Below are 17,234 nucleotides of genomic sequence, written 5' to 3'. Positions count from 1 at the left end.
TGAGCATTCAAATTATAAGTGCTGTGCCACCTAATCTGTTATTCCAATATCAGCACATCTTTCTTCATAAGCTAAAGTATTTATTTGCAAACAAAACATCCAATTAGCCTATTTTTTTTTCTAAATTCTGTCTCCCATGTTAGGTGTTTCCAAGAATCACTTCATTTGACATCGTTGTTTTAAAATTTCAAAGCAAACTACATCTAATTCATTATCTAGTTTTACTTCAGTGTTTTCATTACTAGAATAGTCAGTGTACTGGCATTTTTTTTTTTTTTTTTTTTTTTTTTTTTTTTTTACTGAAAAGAAGAGTAGCAGCATGTTATTGAAAACACACTCATCTGAAATTCAGGTGATCTGAACTCTACTCCTTAATCTAATATAGGCAGTGTGGTCTCTAAAAAGTCAATTTTCTAAGCATCAGTTTCATTATCTATAAAATGATATGCATTTGAGAAGGGAAGATTTAAAGTAGAAAATGTCACGATTCTTTGATTCTAAGTCCCCTCTTGATTGAAGTTTCGTTTTCCTGAGTCACCTAAAATTCTTCTTCACTATCCACTTTGAATACACTTACTTATCTCTAAAGAGTTTTTGTTGGCTGTGTGTGGTGGCTCACACCTATAATCCTAGCAATTTGGGAATCCAAGTTGCTTGAGCTCAGGAGTTCAGGACCAGCATGAACAACATATATCCCATCTCTACAAAAAAGAAAAAAAAAATTAAACTAAATAGCTGGGTGTAGTGGCTTGCAACTGTAGTCCTGGCTACTTAGGAGACTGAGGCTGGTGGATTGCTTGAGCCCAGGAGGCCAAGGCTGCAGTAAGCCATCGTTGCACCACTGCACTCCAGCCTGCGTGTCAGAGTAAGACCCTCTCTCAAAAAGAAACTGCTTTTTGTCATCTTGGTAATAAAATAGACAATGTTGTGTCCCCACCAAATTTATAAGCCCTAATCACCAGTGTGCTGTTTATTTGGAGGTATATCCTTTGGGAGCTCATTAGTTTTAGATGACGTCATGAGGGTAGAGCCCCTATGATGAGATTAGTGTGTTTATAAGAAAAGAAAGACACCATAGCTCGTTTTCTCTCTCTCCCATATGACGATGTGGCAAGAAGGTGCAGTCCGTAAGCCAGGAAGGGGGTCCTTACCAGACGCCAAATCTGACGGTGCCTTGATCTTAGACTTCCCAGCTATGAAATTATGAGAAATAAATGTTTGTTGCATAAGCCACTCAGTCTATAGTATGTGTTATAGCATCCCAAATTGACTAAAACAGTCATCTTCTTTCTGTCAAATGGGAATATGAATAAGTATGCTGACTTTGAGACTCCCCAGTAATCTCATTCTCTTGGCTATTTAGGATAGAGTGTGTTGATGAAAAAGAGAGAAACTGTAAAATATTTATAGAGACTTACTCTGAGTCAAATATGAGTGACCAAGACTGAGGGCAGACTGTCAAGAGGTCCTGAAAACATGTGTCCAACATGGTTGGGTTACACCTTTATTTTATACATTTTAGAGGGACAGACGCTCCAGGTACACATCAGTCAGTACCTGTAAGATGTACATTGGTTCAGTCGGGAAAGGCAGGACAACTTGAAGTAGGGGCTTCCGGGTCATACGCAGATTCAAAGATTTTCTAATTGGCAATTGACTGGGGGAATTAAGTTGTTATTTAAAGACCTCGAATCAACAGAAAGGAATGTCCAAGTTAAGATAAGGGGTTGTGGAGACCATGGTTCTTACTGTGCAGACGAAGTCTCATAGATGGCCACCCTTAGAGAAAATAGATGGCAACTGTTTTCTATTCAGACCTTCAGAAGTTGCTGGACTCTCAGCTAATCTCTTCAGGATCGGAAAAACATCTGGAAAGGGAAGAGGATTCTCTGCAGAATGTGGATTTCCTCTACAAGAGAAAGCTTTGAGGGGCCATTTCAAAATATGTCAAAGAGTTACATTTTGGGGTAAGATATTTCATTTCTCTCAGGATCTGCTGTCATATGATGCTATACTACAGTTAGGTTGGAATTTGGTATCTCACTGCTACAAAGAGTCTGTTTTGTCAGTCTTAAGATTTATGTTTTAATGTGAATGTTGGCCAGTTGTGCCTGAATTCAAAAGGGAGAAAAGTATAATGAGGCATGTCTGACCCTCTCTTCGCATCATGGCCTGAACTAGTTTTTCAGGTTTCCTTTGGAATCCCCTTGGCCAAGAGATGGAGTCCATTCAGTCCCTTGGGCTTAGAATTCATAATATATTCTATTCTGAAACAAATCAGATACATAAAGTAAAAGATTAATTTTGATATGACTAGAAAATCCTATATTGTAAAGTTTTGTGATTCTTTTGGTGCTGAAATATTCAAAATAAGAAATTTATCTTCTTTTGTGTTGTTTTACTAGGACATTCTAGCAGTGAGGCTTTAATCAGGAACATGGTGTCCTTAAGTATGTAAAACACAAGGAATTTGTTAGAATTTTTTGTTTGTTAGTTTGCTTTGGTTTTCTTTACTATTTTTTTTACATGGATATTGGAAAAGCTAGAACAACAAACAAGTGACGGTGAGTAATCCTAAACATTAGGACCAATCTGAAGCCGTCACCATCTCTAGACAGGAGAAACAAAGAGAAGAGACACTGTTACAAGAGGGCAGGAGACAGAGTCACATCCAAATGCAGATGGAATTCTGGCAGGATTGTCTCTTGGGAGCTGAGTCATAATTCATGACTTCTACCACAGAGTTGCTCAAGATGGAGGAGAAACACCCTAACTTTCTCCTCTCCTGTTTCCCCACCGCCACCGCTACCATCATCACCACCCTGCAATTTTCCAGCAGCCCCTCCCATTGGGTGCACTCAACTGAAGTCCTCCTGACATTGAGGTTTGGGAAATGCAGCCTGCAGAGGCCAGCACTGAAGGAGAACAGCAGAGAGGGGATCTGAGAGCTCCCAAGCCCAGCTCAGGCACAAAGTGTGCAGCCGCCGTGTGTGCTGGTGTCTTCATCCTCTAAAACATGATACATTTGGCCTAAAAGACATGCTGATTTATGTGTGGCAAACAAATCATTTCCTTCTGCAATAAAGGGTACACTCATCAAAAATAATACTTTGTTTTATACTATTTAACAAAATGAAAGAAAGTCACCAAAACAATCTGCTGCAGGAGATATTTTTCTCATCATTTCATAAGCTAGATTTGTGGTGTAAATCAAAGAAAATCACGGAGGCAGGTCTAGTCATTCTTAGAAGTTTATTTTTCCAAGGTTAAGGACACACCTGGGGAAAAAAAGAACACAAAACTACCAGAAAAAACTACCGTGCTCCATGCTTTCTTCCAAAGAGGGTCTGGGGCCCCCTTAATCTTTAAAGAGAAAAGAGAGGACATACGGTTGCTTTCTTTTGAGTTTCTGATCAGCGTTCACTGAACACACATTTTGCATATAAGAAGGGGGTAGAGGAATAGTCACAGATGCATTTGTCTCGTGCTCAGTGAATCTGCATTTTTATGTAAGATAAAATAAACGTAGGATAGAGAAAGCAGTCAGACCTGCCTTTGTCACAGTAGAGTGAAGGGATGACTTTGAGTTGTGTAATTTGTCTCGTACATATGAGGATAAGCTATCAATTTACATTGTCAGTGTGAAATTTGACAGAAATGTGTGTTAGGGTAAAGATCTTGGGGCCCTCAAGGAATTTCCCTGTGAGTAATACGTGAGGGAGGTATGTAGCTATCTAGGAACAAAATGGGAGGCAGGTTTGTGTGACCCAGTCCCCAGCTTGACTTTTCCCTTTGGCTTAGTGAGTTCAGGATCCCAATTTTTATTTTCCTTTCAATGTTACAAATCAGAGTAAGTCTTGCAAATCTACCCAAAGGCTTAGGTAACTAAGGCATGAAGAAATTTCTAGTCAAGAGATAGTTACAGACCTATTCTTTAATGACTGAATTTTTATCTTTCTGCTTATATACACTGTGACAAATAGGGCTAATTGTTTTGGGAAGTGATTCTCTAATCCTTCTGTGTAATACTCTTTCTCCAGCTGATTTACAAGGAAGAGGCTGGAGAAACTAAGGCTAAGCACCATCTGGGAACCTTGCACAATTTTTGGCTACTACCGGCCAACGCAGAGACATTTGCTGAAGAAAACAGGCTGAACACAGCCTGAATTCCTCAACAAGTTCTGTCACTAAAAATAAGTTAATAGCTAACATTTGATGACAACATTCCATATGTTAGACTCTCTCCTAAGTACTTTTTAATGCATTAGCTGTTCCAAATAATTTACATTTACTTTATATATTTACAACTTTAATACTCTTTACTGTGGCTACTTCCATCTGATTATAGTTACCTCAAATCCGTGAGCAGCCTCACACCTCCAGGTTTTTGCGTGTGGCTCCTGCTTCCTGAAATGCCTTTACTTCTCATATTCCTGGTTATGTCTTACTCACTGACTTATTTGTAAGCCATTTGTTGAGTACTTACCATATGGCAGTCTTTTTGGCTGCCATCTTGGAGTGAGTTGACCAGGCTATAGATATGTGCAGGGGGTTGTGGAGCCCAGAGGAGAAGAATCTGAACCCTATTTGGGTACGTTGATAATATGAAGGGCAATGGGAGTTAGCACTAACTCAAGAAGAGCCTGTTCTTTAAAGTCTTTCTTGACTGACCACCTCAGATCAATAACATTTAATATTAAAGTGACAGTTAATATTAACCTCTTGGTATCAATATCGTTCCCACTTTATTATTTTAAAAACTTGTGTGCCATACAGGCTTGTCTACACAGTTCTAGAAGGCAAGATTAAAGTCAGTAAGGGGAAAGTCAAAAGCATCCTCATTTGTTTTCACTTTAAAGATGAAATATTCTGACGTTAAGACGGCCCTAATACTGAAGACTTCAGGTGGTGAGAGACCTATTTCTGGAAGCATTTAAACAAAAACTGGATGGCATGGGAGATTTGACTTGGTGACCACTCAGATAACTTCAGACACAAATTAAATAATTTTTTAAATGTCACTTAACAGGCTGGGCACAGTGGCTTACACCTCTAATCCCAGCTCTTAGGGAGGCAGAGGCGGGAAGATAGCTTGAGCCCAGGAGTTTGAGACCTGTCTGGGCAATATAGCGAGATCCCATTCTCCATAAAAAGGAAAAAAAAAAGACAAAAAGAAAGTGTAAAAATATGTTATTTAACAATATCCATATGAGTTTTTATCTTTGCATATATAGAATATGCAAAAATATTAAAATTAGGTAGTTGATTATCTAGTGATAATTATCTCTTCAACAAGTCCTGCAACATCATGAAAAAACAAAACTGTTGCCACTGTACTCCAACCTGTGTAACAGAGGAAGAGCCTGTCTCAACAAATAAATACATAGACAAAACTGGTAATTGTGGCTACCATTTATTAAACCTCTACTGTGGTCTATGAACAGTGCTAGGTATTATAATCTTTAATACACAAAAAATTCCTGCAAGGTAGATAAGAGAATAAGAATGAGTGTTATTAAGTAACTTATCCAAAGTGACAAAGTGAATGAAAGAACCAAAAATTCCACCCTGGTCTCTGATGTTTCTGTATTATTTGACTATATTGTATGAGTCCAACTCTCAGACATCAACTTTTTTTTTTCTTTAGAGACAGGAGACAGGGTCTCTCTCTGTTGCCCAGGCTAGACTGCAGTGGCTCAATCATAGCTCACAGCAGGGTCAAACTCCTGGGCTCAAGTGATCCTCCTGCCACAGCCTCCTGAGTAGTTGGGGTTACACAGGCATGCCCCATCATGCCTGGCTACTTTTTGTGATTTTGCATAGATAAGATCTTGCTATGTTGACCAAGATGGTCTCGAACTCCTGGCCTTAAGCATTCCGCCCATCCCTGCCTCCCAAAGTGCTGGGATTACAGGTGTGAGCCACTGAGCCCAGCACAGATACCAACTTAATAAAAAGAATTACCAAATATTTGCCAAACACTTGGTACTGTAACTATACTAGGGAGGTGCAATGAAATTCACAAATAAACATAAAACATAGTTGCTGCCCTCAGAGAATGAACTATCCAGTTAGAAAAAGAAGACACTGCATATTGAAAAGCTAACTTAAGAATCAAGTTCAAAAAGTGAGCCTCCAAAATAAAACTTACATTAAGTGTACATCTGCAACGACCAAGTAGCCGATTATTACCTTTCCAATTGAGTTTGGAAATTGAAATATCAAAATGTCTAAATATCACCCTTCTTCATAGCTGAAGAACTATACTGATGATTTTCACTAAAAAGACCAATAAATATGCTGTAACCTCTTCAGTGACTTCTGGACGTACAGTTTGCCCTTTGATTTACAAGGCCAGCTGCTATTTACACAACATGGTATTATTTGCACTTCTTTCTCTTATACTCATGGCATGCTTGAGATCTTTGTTCAAAAATAACCCCACCGTACCAGCCTGCTGCTATACCAGCTGCTCTGCTCTCTGCTGCTGCTATTGTCCTCACAGTCTTTATTTGGCTGTTTCAGGTAGTCTTTCCATTGTCAGATATAGTCGATGAAATATGGATCTGAATTCCTTCATAGTCCATGGATGTCATATGGCGTTTATTGTCTAAATGGTGTGAGTGACATGGAGCAATATTTTTTACTGATGTCTCAGGCCCCTGAATCTCCATAGGGCTTATCTCTCATCTTCTTTTTTTTTTTTTTTTTTTTGAGACAGAGTCTTGCTCTGTCGCCCAGGCTGGAGTGCAGTGGCGTGATCTAGGCTCACTGCAGCTTCCACCTCCCAGGTTCAAGTGATTCTCGTGCCTCAGCCTCCGGAGTAGCTGGGACTAGGGGCGCATGCCACCATGCGTGGCTGACTTTTTGTATTTTTAGTAGAGATGGGGTTTCACTGTGTTAGCCAGGATGGTCTCGATCTCTTGACCTTGTGATCTGCGCACCTCAGCTTCCCAAAGTGCTGGGATTACAGGCATGAGCCACCGCACCCGGCCTCTCATTTTCTTATCAAGATTTCCAGCACACTAACGACCTTTGCGCGTCCTATTTGAACGACATCATGTCACACCTGTAATGGAACAGTGTGGCATCACACAGAATATCCAGACAGAACGGACCTTTTTGGACTGTATTATGACAAAGCGTGAAATAGATAATGCAGCCCTGCAGCAAAAACTGGAAATACGGTATTTTCTTTTCTTGCGTAACTGCAAATTCTTTCTGTTTCTCCACTTTGATAGGAATGATAACGAACTCATTCACCAAATCTATAGCTGCGTATTATGTACCTGGGGCGATTTTTAAACTTTTCTATTAATAGCAAAAACAGATCCTGTATGGCATATCACATACATTTGGAAATTCAATTTGGTTGAGTTGATGGCAGTAATTTCCTTGGGTCCTTGTAGTTTTTGCATGAGCACCAAACTGGAAAATTAAATGGAGGTATAGTAGCAACTGCCACCCTCGCTTGCACCCTTTATTTATTTTTTCTTTATTCATGTGAATCGTGATGTTATTTTAACTTTTCTTTTAGGTCCAGGGGTACATGTGCAGGTTTGCTATGTAGGTAAATTGCATGTTGCAGGGGTTTGGTGTACTAATTTTTTTGTCACCCAGGTAATATGTGCAGTACCTTATAGGTAGTTTTTTAGTCATCACCCTCCTCCCACCCTCCACCCTCGAGTAGGCCCTGGTATCTGTTGTTCCCTTCTTTGTGTCCATGTGTACTCAATGTTTAGCTCCCACTTATCAGTGAGAACATCCAGTATTTGGTTTGCTGTTTCTGCATGAGTTTGCCTAGGATAATAGCCTCCAGCTCCATCTGTGCTGCTGCAAAAGACAGGATCTCATTCTTTTTTATGACGGCATAGTATTCCCTGGTGTATATGTACCATATTTTCTTCATCCGCTCAACCACTGATGAGCATTTAGGTTGATTTACATATCTTCCACCCTTTAGATATTAAAGAGTGGCCTTGATTTTTGCCATCCCTCTCTGGGGTAAAATATTTGTTTTGACTTCGGTCTTGGCTGGAGTAGAAAGGAGCAGTTTCAAAGGGTTATACTTTGTCTTCCCAAATGTGATAGATCACACCTGACAAAGAACCCAATGTTGGTGTTTTGTCAAATGCCAATTACTTATCTTCCTAGTATATACTTTAAAACCATGAAAATGACCTTCGGTTAAGTTCACATACCCTGTGCCTGAACCTCGAGCAGGACTCCATTTATTATCTGTTCTACATATGTCCTCCTCTAACAAGGCCCCAAGATGATACTTTTGGTTTCCAGGGATTAGTGACTACTCATATTCTTTGTCTAACAGCCCTTGAAATGTTTGTGTATTCCCCTCCCCTGGTGCACAGTTCTACGCAAGAAAGTAAGCACAGCTCCCTTTGGGGCAGTATGGGATCCTCCACCAAGTATACCTGCCATGATCTTGCTGGGTTACTCTTCCAGGGAAAATGGACTCTTCTTGGAGTCAGTGGCCTCCATGTCCAACAACTGGCAAAGGTATGGAAATTGAGAAAGAGATCATAGGCTTATATTGGAGAAATTGCACTCAGACTTATAACCATCCACTTTTAATTTCTTTTGATAGTACCAATGGAGTAGTATCCTTGTTTACTACTTACTTATTTTGCCTCCAGGGTCACTATGTATTACTTAAGTTTGCAGGCCCCTAGCTGACCCTTCTACCTTGCATTTAATGTAAATATTGCACCTACCTGATTTATGACAGTGAATCCAACCAAGTGGCCTCTACTGTTCCAGAATCCCATCACCCTTATGTTATTTGTGAGCCTAATTCTCCAATAGACTCTCTTATAGTCAACTTTGTCCTGTAGAGGAAAGCCATGACCACTAAAATTGTGATGCTCTTGCCCCTCTCAGCAGCATATTCTCTACATCCTTGATAAATGATGAACCCTCTGGGTCTCACCGTGGCACAAAATCATCTGCTACATTTTCTAGCTTCACACAGCATATCCACTCCAGCATATTCATTTCTCTGTGCCTTTTAACATATGTTCTGCCCACTGCTAAAGCAATATCTGGCATTCCAGTTTCACTTAGTATAGGCCATCAATTATTCCACGCTTCTAGGGGCCATCCTAAGAGTGAATTTGTGCTGTCTCCTAGGGTCCTTGCCAGAGTGTTCAATCCAATATTCTGGAAGGGTGATCTCAAATTAGTCGTTTTCACTTACCCAACCTTAAATATTGGCCATCTTGATCAAACACCCTCGGAGTTCAACCCCATGTATACTTTCCTAGCTTCTGATACATGCTGACAAGATCTTCCTTTTGGGAGAGAGTCATTTTTCTCCCTGACCAGGCTCAGCACATTTGCATTTGGGCTATTATGTGCCTTGACCCTAGATACAGGCCCAGTGGTTAAGTGGGGAATAGGAACAGACCCTGAGAAATGCATATGCTGTCTTGGATGGAAGAAGCATCTACATCACCTCTAAGCAGAGGAGTATGGGTCATTTTAACAGGGAGAGCTGGGTCATTTTGGCACGGTCATTACACTTACTATTTCCACCATATTTCTCAGTCTCATGATACATTACACCAACTAATTCATTCCCTTCCATTGGCATATCATAACAGAATTAGAAGAAGCTGGTAGAAATTTAGGAAAAATAAAAAGATGAATTTACTCATTCATTCCACAAATATTTATTGATAACTTACTACCTGCCAGAACCTGTTTTACATGTAGGAATACATGAATGAACAAAACAGAAAAAAGAATCTCTATCTCTAAAAAGATAGGGGAAGCAGATGATGAGAAATAAACATAACAGGTAAGTAAATGACAAAATATGGAAATTACGGTAAGTGCTATCAGGAAAAGTGGAGCAAAGTGAGAGGAATAAAAAGTATGGTGGTGGTTATTTCAAATTAATGGGGTATGCATGGTAAGCATCTCCGAGAAGTTTAAGTTTGAGCAGGGACTTGGTAGATAAATGTACCATGGGCATTTAGAGTGTTAGCATCTGCTTCTAAGTCCTAATTCCCGCCGGGTGATTTAAAGAGGGCTCAGTGATGTGTAGAAAGCAGTGGGTCACAATAGAAGAGACATACCCTCAAGCTTAGGGTACACAAATCTTTTATAATGAGCAGTAAGCCTGCCTCACTCTTGCCCTGAAGGAGACCCTATCCGAGGATGTTTGCTAAACAAACGTTTTAAAAATATACTCCAGAACTAAGGGAGCTAGTGCCTTTTCTTACAAAACTTACACAAACACTGTGGACCCATGAAGAATTGTCTCCCTTGACAAGGGCAATTCTTTGGAGGGGTGGCATTTAAAGCTTAATTGAAGTGAGTTCTGGAGGGAATGAGAGGAGAGGATTTAGAGAATACGAATATGGACAATTATTTTGTAGCGTTTTGCTATGAAGGAGGACAGGTAGATTGTGTAATAGCTAGAAGGAAAATGCATGCAAGAGAAGTTTTCTTTTTTCTTTTTCTTTTTTTGAGACAGAGTCTCGCTCTGTCTCCCAGGCTGGAGTGCAATGGCGTGATCTCAGCTCAATGCAACCTCCACCTCCCAGGTTCAAGTGATTCTCCTGCCTCAGCCTCCTGAGTAGCTGGGATTACAGGCGCCTGCCACCATACCCAGCTAATTTTTATATTTTTAGTAGAGATGGGGTTTCACCATGTTTGCCAGGCTGGTCTTGAACTCCTGACCTGAAATGTTCCACCCCCCCCTCGGCCTTCCAAAGTGCTGGGATTACAGGCATGAGCCACCGTGCCCGGCTCTGTTTTTGTTTTTTAAGATGGAAGAGACAAAAGTAGGTTTGTATGCTGATGATGACCTATCAAAAAGGAAAAATTGATAATTTAGGATAAGAGATGCAAAATTGCTGGGATAGTTACTTTTGAGTGGAGAAAAACACATGAGTTTATTTAGGAATGTAGGTTTTAACCTCAAGATTGTACCTTCCAGTGGTTAAAGATCATAAGAACACAGATTGAGTAGACTAATAGATGCAGTGAAGTTTCTGGAAGCTCTCATTTGATTGCTTCAATTTGCTCAGTGATGTTGCCAGCAAGTGCAAAAGCTGAAAGTGAAAATAAGAGACAAGGTGCTGGAGATCTGAATAGAAGAATAGATGTATTCATAAAATAGTACTGTAGGAGAACCGGAGCAGGGAAGCACCAGAAAACTACAGTTTATATTTAAGAGCCATGAAAATGACCTTCAGGTGAGTTGCCAAGGAATCCACCCGAGGATCCTAGCGATGAATTTGAAGTTGAATTGCTCTACATGATTTTGTCTATTTCTAACCTTGATTAATTGCACAAGTGCAGATGTGACTTAGGTGGAGAGTTGGAAATAACCTATGTTTTAGATTTTCCCCTCTTCTGCCAATTGCCTTTAGTCAAGGTCAGAAACAATGAAAATGATGCTGATTCTGGTTTGTTCTAATGCATTCCAGTTTTGTTTGTTTTCCTTTCCTTGAAATAAGGGTTTTCTTCCTTCCTGCTGACCCAGTTGACATACAGAGACTTTCAGCCACCACCAGAGGCAGAGAGACAATGTTCCCCAGCTCCTTCACCACTTCCTACAATTGTGTATAGTCTAATCCCTACAAAAAATTCTTATATCCCATATTACTTATAGTGTTCCTGTCTACCGGATTGAATTCTCACCTGATAATAGGTGCCTTTTATTTTTTCTCATAGATCTTATGGAACTAGTCCTGAGAGTAGGTAGTTATTTTTTCTTTTTTTTTCTCCTGCAGGTTCAAATTATTCTATTTTTCTCTAACTTGCCCCAACTTGTGCCATCAGACTCCATCACCCACTACTTTTCATGGTTACTATCATCTTGATGCTTTAATTTCTGGTTCACTGACTCTTGTTAATGCCAAGCCCCACCAGCCTCTCTCTCTCTTTCTATGTTTTACTCTCTCTCCTTCTGTCTCTTCCCTGAAATTCTTTAAATATTTTATTTGCATTTCTGTATTTTCCTTATCGACATTTGCTTTCCAAACAATACAAGGCACAGGTCAAAGTGTGCTTTCAAATCAGTTTTGTCATATGTATACACCCATGTTAACATCATCAAATCAAATCTAGAACTTTTGCATTATCTCAGAAAATTCTATCATATCCATTTCCAGTCACACTCTAAGCCTCTGACCCCTGCAATCTGGTAATAATTCTTCTGATATCTATCACTACAGAGCAGCTTTGCCTATATTTGAAGTTCATGTCAATGGACTTATAATGAGATAAGTGGCATCTGTTTTGTGTCTGCATTCTATCATTCAACATAATTTGTAATCCAATGCTCATTCTTGGTATCATGGTTAATTTCATGTGTCAACTTGACTGGTCCACGGGGGTGCTTAGATATTTAGTTAAACGTTATTCTGGTTGTGTCTGTGACGGTGTTTCTGGACGAAATTAGCATCTGAATTGGTAGACTGAGCTTTCTGCCTATCTTTGAGCTGAGACATCAGTCTTCTTCCTACACCATTGATGTTCTTTTGCCTCCCTGCAGCTTGTCAACTGTAGATTCTAGGACTTCTCAGCTTTCATAATTGTAGGAGCCAAATCCTCATTTTACATACACACACACACACACACACACATTCTCTATTCTGTTTCACTGTAGAACCCAGATGAATACACTTGGCAATTTCAATACCAATATAGATCATGTTTCCAGCCCTCTATATTTTAAACTCCATTCCTTCAATAATGTTGTTTTCTAACCCATCTTAGCCATTTATTGTCTTAGTTGAATTGTCTGGCTATCATCATAACCATCCCTTTTCATATTCCCTCTATTACCTTGACCCTCTTTCATCGTTTCCAACATTGACAAAGCAGGTGACCTGCAAAAACAGCTACAGTCTTTCTGTACGGAGCTGTACATGTGTCTGGTGGTGGCCTCTGGTGGTGGCTGAAAGTCTCTGTATGTCAACTGGGTATTCTATCAAGAATCTTGACAGAAGTTAGCAGATCAAAGGAAATCAGTTTTGTTTTGTTCCATATCTAGTGCAAGTTTATTGTTTTCAAAAGCCATTATTTATGTTATTTGTTTTCAACCTAAATTACCACCAAAGGTCCCAAAGACTATTTTCCCTCTATAGTCATCACATTTTTTAAAAATCGCCATTGGGATTTTTTAGTCAATCAGAGATCTAACTGCCAATCACAATTTTGGATCATTAAGAACTAGTCACTATTATCACACAAAAAAGGAAACCAACATTTCCGCTGGTCTAAGACAGTTCACAAAGAATGATTGTCTTTTATTTGCTTAGCTTTTAAAAATATTGAAAACGATGTAGGCACCAGTTGAACCTGGTAGATGAATCAAATCTTTTTAAAATTCCCCTTTTAAAACAAACCCTAAAACACTCAGTAAAAACATTAAATCATTTACAAGTTATTAATCTACCAAGAGAAAGAGAATGTGACAGGTAACATCAGTAGATAAATTATTTTAACAAAGTTTCGGAACTTGAAAAGTCCCCTGATTTATTTTCTGTTCATGAATATTAAGCCTTCAGCACCTGTCAAAATGAAAGAATCACAGTTTTCTTTCTTTCAACTGGTCACTAGCCTTGGCCTTGTTAACCTTTTTCAAGAGCAACCAAACATAATAACTTTAAATTCTTACAAGGTACAAAAAGTAACACTTTCTATATAGCTATAATTCCAAATAACAGGTTTCCTGTGTATTCTTGCTATCTTCCTTGACCCACCCAAGTCTGAGACAAACAGTTTATAAAAACTTGGGACGCTGTAAACATTTGGCCCCTAGCATCTACTTACATTACTTTTCATATTTCTACACTCCTTCAATCTGACCTTTAACCACAAAAGACTGCAAGGTTTCTCTAACATGTTTTTCCCTTTTGAGGATTTGCTAACCAATTTTCTCTCTCTGGACTTTCCTTCTCTTTACTTCATAATTATATCTATGAACACACTCTCTAGGCTTAAATAAAATGCATCCCTTTCCCATTAATCCTTCTTGGAACCCAAAGTTTGGATCAGTTGTCCTGTCTTTGATGCACATGTGGTGCTTTCGCTATACTTCACTTTGGCAATGAGCAAAACTCGACACACGTTGATTACAACAGGAGGTCTTAAGTTACTGAAAAATAAGACAATGCCATATTCATCTTAAATCACTAGTGCCTTAACTCCTGTAGCTGCATAGTAAATGTTTATTGAATCTGGAATCATGGTAGGTTTTCTTTTCATCTTTTCAAATTGGTCACAATGTTTTGGGAACGGGAAAGAAAAAGCTACATTGGTTTATGGCAGTGGGCTTAACCTGACTGCCACAGGTACTCAAGCATTTGCATCACAGTCTACATAGCACTCTCTTCCTGTCCTTCCATCTTTCTTCTCCAACAAATGGCAATAGTAATAGTGATAGAGAACACTTACTGAGTGCTTAATGTATATCTAACGGGATGCCGATTGCCTTGCTTATCTGTTTTCAGTGTTCTTTCAGAAAGTTATTTTTACCAAAGTCATACTGGTACACAGTTAAACATCAAATTGTATTTGAAAAAGTGTTTAATAACATAGTCTCTTATCCTACCTGTCTCCACCTTAGTTCAGTCTTGATCTCTGCAAGTAACCACTGATAACTTTTAATCTATTCCTTCTGACGTTTACCTTTGTATTTCTTTTTTTTTTTTTTTTTTTTTTTTTGAGACGGAGTCTCGCTCTGTCGCCCAGGCTGGAGTGCAGTGGCGCAATCTCGGCTCACTGCAAGCTCCGCCTCCCAGGTTCACGCCATTCTCCTGCCTCAGCGTCTCTGAGTAGCTGGGACTACAGGTGCCCGCCACCATGCCCGGCTAATTTTTTGTATTTTTAGTAGAGACGGGGTTTCACCGTGGTCTCGATCTCCTGACCTCGTGATCCGCCCGCCTCGGCCTCCCAAAGTGCTGGGATTACAAGCGTGAGCCACGGCGCCCGGCCTTACCTTTGTATTTCTAAGTAATATGCTGGTTATGTTTTGATTTGTATTTTTTAATCATCTACTGCTTTCCTTTATACAACCATCACTTACATGTTATCACCATCTATCTTTTCAATATACTTATGCTATAACTTTTAGTTGAAGCAGCAGTTTAAATTGTGTTGACAATGTAAACATTGTTCACATGTAAGTCAAATTGCAAACTGTGATTTTTGTCTTTCTTTGCACAAGTTTTTGCTGAAGTCTACAAATTGCTTATTTCTTCACTTGCTTAGTTTTGTATATACATTCTTATTTTTTCCAAAATGCCCAATTAATTTGTTAAATATCTAAGCAATATTTTTTGAAGTTCAAATATATCATAGTCCATCTGTTCTATTCACCTTTTTCAGCCTCAGATTGCTTTTCAGAATGCCATCCTTCTGCAACCATCAGGACTAGATTGACACTTCTTTTTATTAGAGCTCCTGTGTTGGACTACCATTTCCTGGATCCAATATATATATTTTCTTATTTGTTTGTTTGTTTGAGACAGAATCTCGCTCTGTCGCCCAGGCTGGAGTGCAGTGGCACAATATCTGCTCACTGCAAGCTCCGCCTCCCGGGTTGACACCATTGTCCTGTCTCAGCCTCCCAAGTAGCTGAGACTACAGGCACCCACCACCACGCCTGGCTACTTTTTTTGTATTTTTAGTAGAGACAGGGTTTCACTGTGTTAGCCAGGATGGTCTCAATCTCCTGACCTTGTGATCCCCTTGCCTCGGCCTCCCAAAGTGCTGGGATTACAGGCATGAGCTACCACACCAGGTCCCCTAGATCCCATATTTTTATCTATCTTTTCTTTATCCTACATTTTGCAGAAGCTTGTCTTTGAGTACCTTCCCAAAAAGAATGCCAGTGAGTTACTCGTTTTACTCCTTGACAAAGTCTTTATTCTACTTTTTATTTAATCAGTAATTTGGCTGAACTTAGAAACCTTATGATTTTAAAGGTATTTTACTTATAGGGTTATAGGGAAATTTAAACCATTCTGAGACCCATCCTTGTGTGAAACCAATTACGGGTTTATGTCCACTTCCACGCCATTCATATGCTGCAGTCTTAAATCCCCAGAACCTCAGAATGTGAGTATATTTGGAGGGTTGGGTCTTCAAAGAGGTAATTAAATTAAAATGAGATTATTACGGTGGGCCTTAATCTACCATGACAGATGTGTACACAAATACATACAGAGGAAACACCACAGGAAGATACAACCAGAATATGGCTGTCTACAAGTCAAGGAGAGAGGCCTCAGAAGAAACTAGCCCTTCTGCCTCCTGTATCTTAGACTTCTAGGCTTCAGAACTGTGAGAAAATAAATTCTTGTTTGAGCCACACTGTCTATGGCACTTGGCTATGGCAGCCCTGGAAAACTAATACTAGACATACTTTTTTTTTTTCTGGATACTTCTAGGATCTTCTGCTTATGCCCTATGATCTGAAATTTCCCAATAATATGTCTTTTCAATTTAAGTGGGCTTTGCTTCCTTCAACTTAATGAGACCCTATCTCTAGAAAAAATAAAAAATTAGCCAGACATGGTGGCTCACACCTGTAGCCCCAGCTACTCACAAGGCTAAGAAGGGAGGATTGCTTGAGACCAGGAATTTGAGGTTGCAGTAAGTTATGTTTGTACCACTCCGCTCCAGCCGGGGCAACAGAGTGAAATCTTGTGTCTTAAACAAACAAACAAAAAATCAGCCAGCCACAATGGCTCATGCCTGCAATTCCAGCACTTTGGGAGCCTGAGGCGGGCGAATCACTTGAGGCCAGGAGTTTGAGACTACCCTGGGCAGCATGGCAAAACTCGTCTCTACTAAAAATACAAAAATGGTAGTGGCTCCACAGCTGGGTGTGGTGGTGCACACCTGTCATCCTAGCTACTTGGGAGGCTGAGGCTCAAGAATTGCTTGAACAGGGGAGGTGGAGTTTGCAGCAAGCGGAGATCGCACCACTGCTCTCCAGCCTGGGCAACAGAGCGTGACTCTGTCTCAAAAAACAAACAAAAAAAACAATTCCATAGAAAAGAACACAGCGTTTATTTATACTATCCACTGCTTGCTTGAGACTAGAGTCAAATGAGGCACGCATGCTTCCAGCAAAAGAAAGCCATGAATACAATAGGGTAGAGGTTAACAGTGTAGGCCTCACAGCCAGACTGCCTGGGTTTAAATTCTGGTTCTGCCACTTGCCAGCTGAGTAATTTTGAGAGCCTCAG

Source organism: Nomascus leucogenys, chromosome 4 (assembly GCF_006542625.1).
Source record: "Nomascus leucogenys isolate Asia chromosome 4, Asia_NLE_v1, whole genome shotgun sequence".
NCBI classification, from domain to species: Eukaryota; Metazoa; Chordata; class Mammalia; order Primates; family Hylobatidae; genus Nomascus; species Nomascus leucogenys.
Note: the sequence above shows the minus strand (reverse complement) of the source record.